Source organism: Pteropus alecto, unplaced genomic scaffold, assembly GCF_000325575.1.
Source record: "Pteropus alecto unplaced genomic scaffold, ASM32557v1 scaffold25, whole genome shotgun sequence".
In the NCBI taxonomy this organism is placed as follows: domain Eukaryota; kingdom Metazoa; phylum Chordata; class Mammalia; order Chiroptera; family Pteropodidae; genus Pteropus; species Pteropus alecto.
In genome coordinates, this window is record NW_006441955.1 from 14,439,032 (window position 1) to 14,450,112 (window position 11,081).

The following is an 11,081-nucleotide window of genomic DNA, read 5'->3' on the forward strand; positions in this document are numbered from 1 at the left end:
AGGGCTTTTGCTGGCTCTGTTCCAACATATATCTCCTTGGGCCCTGGTCACCAATGAGGCTTTCCTCACATATCACCTTCTGAAAGAGGTGACCACCATATTTAAAACTGCAGCCCACCCTGTCCCCTAAACTCCTGATTTTCCTTTACTTTGTTCTACTTTCTTTTTCTTTCATCCCTTATCACTTTTTGATTTTAGTGTATTGGCTTTATAAAATTAGTTTGGAAATATTCCCCACTCCTTCATTTTCTGAAGGAGTATAAGATTGGTATTATTTCTTCCTTGGGTGTTTTGTATAATTCACCAGAGCACCATCTGGTCCTGGAGTTTTCCTGGGGGCAGATTTTTTTTTCTTTCTTTTTTTTTTTTTTTCATTTTCTTTTTTTCTTTTTTCAGTTTTTCTGTTTCATTTTATGGCAATTTTGGTAAGTTGATCTTTTTGAGAAATTTGTCCTTTTTATCTAAGTTGTCAAATTTGTTACCATAATAAAGGTTTTTATAAAAATTTTATCTTTTTGATATCTGTAGGCCAGAATAAAAACAATAGAGAAAAATCAATGAAATGAATTGCTGATGCTTTCTAAAAAATATCAATAAAATGGATAAACTAGACCGATAGAGAATGACGGAGAGTGAGTGAATAGGAGAGCAAATTGGTGATAAAAATTTTAAAACTCAACTTGACTTCATTGGTTTTCTCTTGTTTTTTATTTTACTGATTTATGTTCTTTATGATTTCCTTTTTTGTATTTTAGGTTAATTTTGCTCTTTTTCTTGCTTTTTAATTGGAATTTTAGAGCATCAATTTTTTAACTTCTTTTGGAACTACAAGAGTTTAAAAGCTATAAACTTTTCTGTAAACTCTGCTTTAGTTACACCTCACAAAATTTGATATCATATTTTCATTATCATTTAGTTTTTAAATATTTTCTAATTTCTCTTGTGATTTCTTCTTTGACCTGTGGATTACTTTGAAGTGTGTTGTCCAGTTTCCAAAACATTTGGGGTTTTCTTAAATATCTTATTGTTATTGATTTCTAGTTTAATTTCATCATGGTCAGAGACCCATACTCTGTATGATTTAAATCCTTCTTAATTTATTAAAACTTGAGTTTTATGACCCAGCATATGATCTGTCTTGGTGACTATATCATGTGAACTTTGAAAAGAATGTGTATTCTGCAGTTTTTATTTGTTCTGTTTTTTATATATCCTTTAAGCTAATTTATGCTGATGAATAGTTCACATCATTTATTTTGGGTCTGATTTTTATTTTGTCTATTTCTATCATTTGCTGAGAGGAGTGTTAATAGCTTTAACTATAATATTAGACTTGTATACTTTTCCCTTTAGTTCTGTCTGTTTTTATCTCATGTAATTTGAGGCTTAATTATTGGGCATGTACATATTTAAGATTGTTAGATCTTACTGATGAGTTATTTGTGATGTTATCAAATGCCATTCTTTATCTCTGATGATAATGCTCTTGAAATCTGTTTTACCTGATATTAATATAGTCACTCCAGCCTTTATATGCATACTATTTGCGTGGTGTGTCTTTTCATAAGCATTTATTTTCAATGTCTTTGTTGCTAAAAATGTGTCTCCCGTAGATAGAATATAGTTGAGACTTTCTTTCTTGAGCTATTCTGACAATTTCTGCCTTTTAATTGGGAGTGCTTAGCCAATTAATATTTAGTTTGATTGTTGGAGTTGGGTCAATCATTTTGTTTTCCATATTCTCCTCTGTTTTTAGTTTCTTAGTTCCTCCTTCCCTACTTTCTTTTGGATTTTTGAATATTTTTTAAAATTTTATTTTAATATATTTTGTTTTTCAACTATATTTCTTTACATATTAAGTACGTAATCTAGAAATTATAATGCACACGCTTAACTTATTGCAGTCTACTTAGAGTTAATATTTTATCACTTTTGTAGAATATGGAACCCTCACAACCCCATCACTATTCTTTATGCTAGAGTTATTATATCTGTTACATCTACAAATATTACAAACTGAATAAGAGTCCCATTGCTTTTGTTTTAAATTGTCATATGAAATTACTAAATTAAATTAATTAAAAGAAAAATGAATCCTGTATATTTACCAGTTCCAGTGCTCTTCATTTTTCTGAAGATAATAAACTGATACTGAATGTGAAGAATTCTTTTAATATTTACTCATAGTACAGATTTCCTAGTGACAAATTTTTTGTTTTTCATGAAATTTTACTCAGAAAATGTCTCTTTTGTCTTCTCTTTCTTTAAAAAAATTTTTTTAAGCCCTTAATTTTTCCCCCACTCTCTTAACCCCTCTCCCATCTGGCAACCATCAGTTTGTTCTATGACTTTGTTTCTGTTTTGTTTGTTCATTTATTTGTCTTTTGGATTCCACATGTAAGTCGAATCATATGATATTTTTCTTTCTCTGTCTGACTTATTATTTCTTTAAAGGATGTTTTTGCTTGATATTGAATTCTGAATTGACAGGTTTTTTTTGTTGTTGTTTGTTTTTTTTTAAATCTTTTAGCACTTTAATGGTGTTCCACTGTACTGGACTTTATAGTTTTTGATGAGAAGTCAGTTAAACTTGTTGTTACTTTGTACAGCCTGTCATCACCCCATCACCCCATCACCCCAACCCCATCCCCATCACTTGACTGCTTTCAAGATTTTTCTCTATATCTTTGGTTTTCGGCCATTTGACTATGACGGCCTAGAAATAGGAATCTTCATATTTATCCTGCTTGGTGTTGAGCTTTCTGAATCTGTAAATTATGTCTTTCATCAAATTTGAGGACTTTTTGACCATTGATCCTTCAAATATTTTTCCTACCTCATTCTGTGGTCTCCCTATGAGACTCCAATTATATGTATGATATATCTTTTGATTTTTTTTCTACAAGTTCCTGAGCTGATGCCTTCTCCTTTTCTCTTATTCTTTTAATTTTTTCCTCTTCTGACCTTTCAGATTTTTATTGATCTGTCTTTAACTCTACTCCTATTATCTCTTTTATGCTGTTGACCTTTCCAGGTATATTTAAAATTTTTCCGATATTATATTTTTAAGCTCTAGGATTTCCTTTTGTTTCTTTTTAAGAGTCTATTTTTCTCTACTGAGATTTTTTTTTCTTTCATTCATTGCAGGTGTATTTTCCTTTGTATCCTTGAGCATAGTTATAACAGCTGATTTAGAATTCTGTTCACTAATTCTAACATCTGCAAATGTTTGAAGATGATCTCAGTTGATTATCTTTTCTCTTGAGAATTGCTCACACTTTTTTTTTCTTTATATGTCAAAAAAATGGAGATTTTGAAAACCTCTGGATTCCATTATATTCCTGTGAGTAGTGTTGATTATTTTGTTAGTTTGTCTTAGAAGGCAATTAACTTGATTAGATCAAACTGCTAATTTGTACCTGCATCAATAAGTCAAATCTCAGTTCATTTGTTTATTTAGATGTAGTTTACCCCACACTTGTATAAGTCAGGGATCTAAGGATTTTTCTGCCCCAAAGGTGTTTTAAAACACTCTAACATTTAAAATACATTCTGCTAGAAGTCTAGTTTTTCTTAATATTGTTGATACTGACAGTTCTATCTGGAAAATTTAAAATTTAATGTTTCATTTCACCCAATACCATTTTTACTGGAACATCATAAAAGAGAAACTTATTGGTCTTATAAGAAATTGGTACTTCTTATGTGCTAATACTCCAAATTATTTTTTTATCTGAATACAAACTCAAGGCCCCCAATCATGAGGAATTCGGACCAGTTCAAAGCAATGAATTAGGATCCATCTGAAAAGCAAGATACAGATCTTGTACAAAATTGTATCCCTTTATTCATAGGAGAAGAAAGATACTCTGCAGCAGAACAATTTACTTGTGGCCTCCAAACATCAAATAGCTCTTTCTTCAAAGAGGTTATAAATAGAGAAGCAATCTTTGAAAGGTGGTACTTTATGTGCTAAAATGTAAAGAATCAATCCTAACTATCATCATGTTTTAGAATTTTAAAGCTAGGAGGGATCTTAGAGATCATGGGTACAATGCCAGAAAGGTTAAACTTTCCAACAGTCCTTTTTTGGACAACTCCTCTAGTTTGAGATAGAGAATTAAAGAGCTTCATCTTTTGATTTAAAAATCTTGAGTTCCAGGCAAGATTCTGTCATTTACTATTTGTTGACTTTTGGCATGATATTTAATGTAGTGTCTACATCAATTTTATCTATAAAATGTGAAATCGTCTATTTTGCAAGATTGTTTAAAAGATTACGTGATTGGCTCAGGGCAGACTTTCAGCATTTTGTGTTCTGCTTTCAGAATACAAAGGGGAATAGAGTATAACTGTAAGGGTACACTAGTAAGAAGATTGCTATTCTTAGTCTGTTAATCTTCTTAGGTAACGCCTAGAAGGAAAGATCTGTAAACTTTTTAGAATGAGAATTTCCAAGAGAGAGTGATCACAGAAAGACCCTAGAAAGGCTAGTGGGACTTTCAAATAGAAGTCATGCTAGTTGAGAAATATGAGACTGGACATGGGATTTATACTGGCTTTGTATCTGTATTATTTCTGTATTTGTATTACTTCTGTTGTCAAACTGTGCACTGCACCACAGGCAGAAAAGGGACAGTGGTTGGACAAGAAGAGGAGGTGTGGAAGAGATGAGCACATAGGAATCTTGTTTTTGAATTCTGGCTTGCTGTGTCAGGAACTAGGTAGGCATTTAGTAAATCTTTGTTAAAAAAAATGGAGATACTCTTGTATCTCAATATTCATTTTTCAGTATCTGGATTTGTTTTGGGGTTGCCTTGCCAAGTATAATCTAATGTGGTAGTAGCCTGAAGGCTCCCATTTTGTTTACAGTTACCTAGTGAAGTATGTTGAAGGCTCATACTTGTCCAGACTAGAGGAATCCCGGAGGTGGTGTGGATGGATTCCATTCTTTCTTTGCCCCCAACCTTTCCCCTATCTGTCCCCAGGGGATGTGTTTAGGCTGAGTCTTGGTTTAGTTCACCCCCTTACTTAAATCTACACTTGGCTCTTTATTTATTGTAAGTATTCATTAAATGTTTATTGAATGGGTAAATAAAAGGTACTAAATCTGTAGGAAGGCAGAAGAAAGGTTGAGAAGTATTGAAGCTGCCCAGATGGAGAATTTGTAATGAATCATCCAAGGATCAGAGCAAATAAATGACTGGTCTCTTAAACCAGAGCTCCACAAGTTTAGCTGGTTAGTGTTTAAGTTTCCTTGATTGGAAATCAATCTAGATCTGTTTCATCTCTTACTCTTCTTGATCTGACTCTCCAGAAGAGAAGTTAAATTTTATTGTAGAAAACCTTCTTCCTGGACTACCTGTCAAATCTTAGAATACTTCTTTAATAAGATGGGATGGTGTTCTATCATTTTAGAAAAATGGTATGAGAGGGGATGTGATAGTTATAATATTTATGTGGTTCTTTATCTATTTTCTTAGTGTTTCCATGTATATTTTCTCATTTTATCCTCATAATAATATTATAAACTGTGCAGATATTATTAACTCATTTTCCATATGAGAAAACTATATCGGAGATCATTAGAAGGCTTAAAGCCTCACAGAAGTGCTAAAGTGACTGAGACAGAATTTTCAATCCTCGTTTTGTGCTTTTTAAAATATTGTTTATAATAACCAGCATTATTTATTGAATACATTTTATTAATTACAGACTGTCCCTAAACCTTTTAGCCACATGGCTTATTCCCTTACATCTTTCAGTCTTGGCTCAATGTTAACTCTCAGTGAAACCTTCCTCGAACACCCATTTGTAAATTTTTTTAATTGTACCCTTCATTATGTCTTACCTCCTTCTCTGCTTTTTTTTTTTTTATCTCCTTATATTTGATCACCTAAGACTTATATATGTATCTACTTTTTTCATTGTATTTTTTTTCTAATAGCTCTATGAGGGCAGAAATATTTGTCTGCTTCATTTATTGACATGTCCCCAGTAACATGAAAAAGTATCTCTAAGTAGTATATGGTAGGTACTAAGTATTTGCTGCATAAATAATTTCAAAAACAACTCTACGAGATTTCCTGACAAGTAAAACTACGCACAAAGAAAGATCTCGTCAAAGTCACCCAACTAAGAGTTTAGAAAACTTGATTTTGAATTCAAGTATATTTAGATTCAATGCTCTCATATATTCTCAAAATTTTGTTTCCTAAGGTATTGAGCAGGGGATAGAGTGAGTGTTGCAATCTATTACATAACATAAGGGGCCAGGCTTTGTTCTTTTTCTCTCTATTCCCTTCAGCAATTTACCTTACTTGGCTAATACATTGGAGTTAAGTATGAAGTATGTGTGTGTTTGTCTGTGTGTGTGTTTTTAATGGCGTATCACTTTAAAAAGAAAGATTTATAAGCCATTAACACTACATCAGGATACTTTCCAACAAAAATCATGCAGGATTGACTTTGAATTTGTTTTAAAAGAAATGCAAAAATATTGTGTTTAGGGGATACTCCTTAAACTTTGGAAGGATTAAGAAAATATTAAATAAATGTTTTCATAGCAGAGAGAAAATTTTTAGTATTTGTTACCTCTTCCAAAACTAAAAATTAGGTTCCCTTATACCTCTGATGTGTGGTAGGCAGTTGATGAATTCAGCAAACATTTGTTGAGGAATTTCTATATACTTGGCATTGTAGAAAGAGAAACAATGCTTATTTCAAGGACATAGTTAAATCACAGGAGATATGTGTTCGTGTATTTGGTATATCTGGCTAATAATCTCTTACAGGTGATGCCCTGAGGGACAGAAATGCCCTCTTTGGGTATTGATAAGAGGCAGAATAGTGGTCTAAATGGATGATGGATGATTCCATTTGGTGTGGTAGTATTTTCGGTTACATTCAAATTATATATGTTTTTCTAAAATTTTAATAAATAGAGGATGGGTACAATAACTGATATGTACCTAGATTATATTGTATTTTGTAAAAGATGATTGACTTGACATGATAGTTCATGTTCATTCAACAAATACTGCTTCTCATGAGTTACAACATTAAATTTTTACCACAACTCTTTGTTACAGATACAATTCCTCTTCCTGTTTCAGAGATGAGGAAATTGAGACTCAAATATATTAAGTAATTTTAGAAGGCTCAGATGCCTTCGTTTAAAAAATCTTTAAATATATTTTTAATTATAGTTGACATACAATATTATATTAGTTTCAGTTGTACAACATAGTGATTCAACATTCATATATCTTATGAAGTGATCATCACAATAAGTCTAAAAATATCCATCAACTTAGTTATTACAGTATTATTGACTCTATTCCCTGTACTGTATCATGACTTATTTTATGACTGGAAGTTTGTACTTCTTAATCCCCTTTCCCATTTTTGCCCATCTCCCCACCCCCTACCCTCTGGCAACCATCAGTTTGTTCTGTGTCTATGAGTTTTTTTCTGTTGTTTTGTTTGTTTTTGTTTTTTAGATTCCACATATAAGTGAAATCATATGGTATTTGTCTTTCTCTGACTTATTTCACTTAATAATACTGTCTAGGTCCGTCCATGTTATCATGAATGGCAAGATTTCATTCTTTTTTATGGTTGAATAATATTCCATTTTATGTTTATATCTCACATCTTCTTTATCCATTTATCTATTGATGAACACTTAGGTTGCTTCCATACCGTAGCTATTGTAAACTATGCTGCAGTGAACATAGAGATGCGTATATCTTTTCAAATTATCGTTTGGGTTTTTTAAAAATAAATACCCAGAAATAGAATTGCTGGATCATATGGCACTTCTATTTTTAATTTTTTGAAGAATTTCCATACTGCTTTTCATAGTGGCTGCACTAGCTTACAATTCCACCAACAGAGTATAAGGGTTCCCTTTTCACATGGTCACCAAAACTTGTTATTTGTTGTCTTTTTGGTAATAACAGGTGTGAGGTGATATATCATTGTGGTTTTGATTAGCATTTCCTTGATGACTAATGATTGTGTCTGTTGACTATCTGTGTGTCTTTGGAGAAATATCTATTCAAATCCTCTGCCCATTTTTTAATTGGATCGTTTGAGGGTTTTTTTGATGTTGAGTTGTATGAGCTCTTTATATATTTTGGATATTAACCCCTTATCAGATATATCATTTGCAATATCTTCTTCCATTCGGTAGGTTGCCTTTTCTTCTTGTTGATGGTTTCCATCACTGTGAAAAAGCTTTATATTTATGTAGTCTTATTTATTTATTTTTGTTTTTGTTGCCTTTGCTCAGGGAGACATTTCCAAAAAATATTGCTAAGACCAAGTCAAAGAGTTTACTGCTTATGTTTTCTTCTAGGAATTTTATGGTTTTACATCTTACATGTAAGTCTTTAATCCATTCCCAAAGTCATTCTTGAATTAGGTGATAGGACCAGGATTTTAATTAATATGGTCTAACTCTAAAACCCATGTTCTTAACCACTGTGCTACGTTACTTTCTTTCTTTTACTTTCCACTGCCAATTTTTCTATATGTTTTCAATTTTTTAAATGAAGGTGGTTTATTTTCTCCTGAGAGTATTACACATCAACCAAAGTAATATAAATAATATGTCTAAACATTGTTAAGTACTATGATGAAAACTTAGCTTCTAAATGAAGAGAAGATGGAATTTAAATGCTCAGTTGACATGGGTAAAACAATACTGAGGGGACTGCCTTTTGTACTGTTAGAGACAAGCCTTTAAGCTCTAGTAAATTTTTATACTAGTTTCAGGTGTACAGCACAGTGCCTAATGAGGAAAGGCATTCTAATATTAATAGATTATCCTGTAGGATTATAAACAAGATAATAAAAATTAATGAAGTCCTTGATTTATTTAGAGAGAAGATTCTTTTGTCTTTATCACAATTCATCATTATTTCATTATTAACATAACCTTAAGGCCGTTGTTTGCAATTTGTGTCATTGTGGCATTTCTATGGGGCTATTGATTTTTTTGTTGTTTTGTTTCCCGTAAATGAACATCCCCTAAATAAGAACTTTTAGCTAATGGAGCGAATGAGAAATTGCAACTGCTGGGTTAGCATGTAGGATTAAACTATAACATAGTAAGCTTAAGCTTCCTTTCTGTCACACAGGAGTAGAACATGATAACTCTTTGGCATTCTTAATGTAGAACTGTGGTTGGTATAGCTTTTGCTGAAGAGTGTAACAAACCCTTGGCTCCCTCTCAGAACTCTCAGATTCTCTTCCAATGTGAGGCTTTGACAATAATTAGCATAGAGAACTACTCAGCCACTTTCTTGGGGGAAAAGCAAGATGGACCAGAAGAGAGAAAGCAAGCTGACAGCTACCTATCTCACTATTTAATAAATAGCAATTTGGAATTTGAAGTATTTAACTATCTTGTTTATATGCATATCAACGCTTCACGAATTTGTGTGTCATCCTTGTGCAGAGACCATGCTGATCTTCTTTGTATCGTTCCCATTTTAGTATATGTGCTACCAAAGCCAGCACCTTGTTTATATTTTCAAGGAAAAGCATATGCAGCGTATGTTCTGCACGCTTGTATGTAGTAGTTAGAAGTTAATGTATGTGTATATGCATGCATGAAAGCTTTAATTCTTGCACTAAATATAGACCAGCTGACTTCAGGGGTATGTATTGTACACTATTAGCCAACGTATGTGCCTGCTGTTTAGATAAGCTGAGATAACTTTGCTTACATACATACACACCCCTCCTGTATACTCACACGTTTTATATAATGTACTCCCTTTGAATACAAAAATATAGTATATGTGTATTGTTTTCATATGTAAATTGTATTCTACATACATAGTTATAGTATTTATAACACTGTTCATTTTTACATTTGTATATGTACACCTATATCAGTGATAGAAAATGGAAATCTATGTCTCCCATCACAGCTATACACTAATACTTTTAGGCTTGGAAATTCCAGTTATAAGTTTTTTGTGGTGTTGTTTTGTCAAAAACCCGGAATAATCCATTTCTTCATTCCCTAAGTCTCACACTTTGTGTTCCCACTGTTTGTAAGTGAACAAATGAGGGTGCTGGTACTGTTTTTCCATCAGCAAAGCCAGGGGAGAAGTGGGTGTTGCAGGCAGGCACAGCTGGAAAGACAAGGCAGCAGCCAGCAGAGGGGCGGGTATGGCCTTTGGGGCAGGGCAGGAAAAGACATGTAAGCTCCTACCATGATGTGCATCGCTCCCTGCTCCAGCTGGAACTTAAGCTTTTCACATAACTCTGCAATCCATATGTGTGCAAATGCCTTCTTTCAGTGAAGCAGACCCTTGAAAAGTGTGGGCCTGAGCTTTTTACTCTAACACTCAAAGCTTCATTTAACTAGTAGGGAATAGATTGAACCGTCATTCCAAAAGCCAGGAAGACTTCATCATGAGAAATGAATATTCCACTTAAAATGGAAACAAGCTTATTTTACACACATTTCCAATATCTCAAGGTTGGACAGTATTCAGAAATGCTGATGAAAAGGTAGCAGCCAAGATTTCCCCACATCCCTGCACCCCCCACCCCCAACTCCATCCTCCACCCAAAACTGCTGCTCCTACTAGAAAAATAAAATAACTTCAAATCATCTGCGCTGGCAGAATGCATAAACAGAAACTCAACTCAGACTATATTTTAAAATCTGGTGAGAAACTTAAGAGCAGGGACCAACTCATCCCTAATATATGCCTTGGTGCAATAGGAAATACTCGTGAAAATGATGTGAAGAAAGTAATTGCTGCTAATATCAAGAACTCCTGAATTGGCAAAATGCTTTGAAAATCTGGACCCATGAAATAACACATGGTATGATAAAATTGGAAGCTTACCAAGAATTACAATTTATTTTAATATTAGACTCTGGGCGTGTGGGGATCACGTTGAAATAGCTGTTCATGGGCATTCACACTGGTTGTTGCTTACGCAGTCTTTAGTCCTTTCACATGCTGCGAAATACATGCTGGTTCTTCTGCGAAGTCATCAAGAATTGTCCCTGTCACATCCCCTGACACCTTTGTCAGGCACCACCCTCT

The 11,081-nt window shown here is 33.3% G+C and overlaps 1 protein-coding gene and 1 non-coding gene across 2 annotated transcripts in view; one reads left to right on the forward strand and one right to left on the reverse strand.

Annotated features, from left to right (window-relative positions):
* The window catches only part of CACHD1 (cache domain containing 1), a 198,661-nt gene that overhangs the window by 82,811 nt on the left and 104,769 nt on the right, over window positions 1–11,081 (forward strand). The window lies entirely within an intron of this gene.
* Window positions 9,422–9,528, reverse strand: LOC112486066. The gene has a single exon (XR_003048608.1). It is a non-coding gene; the product is annotated as a U6 spliceosomal RNA (small nuclear RNA).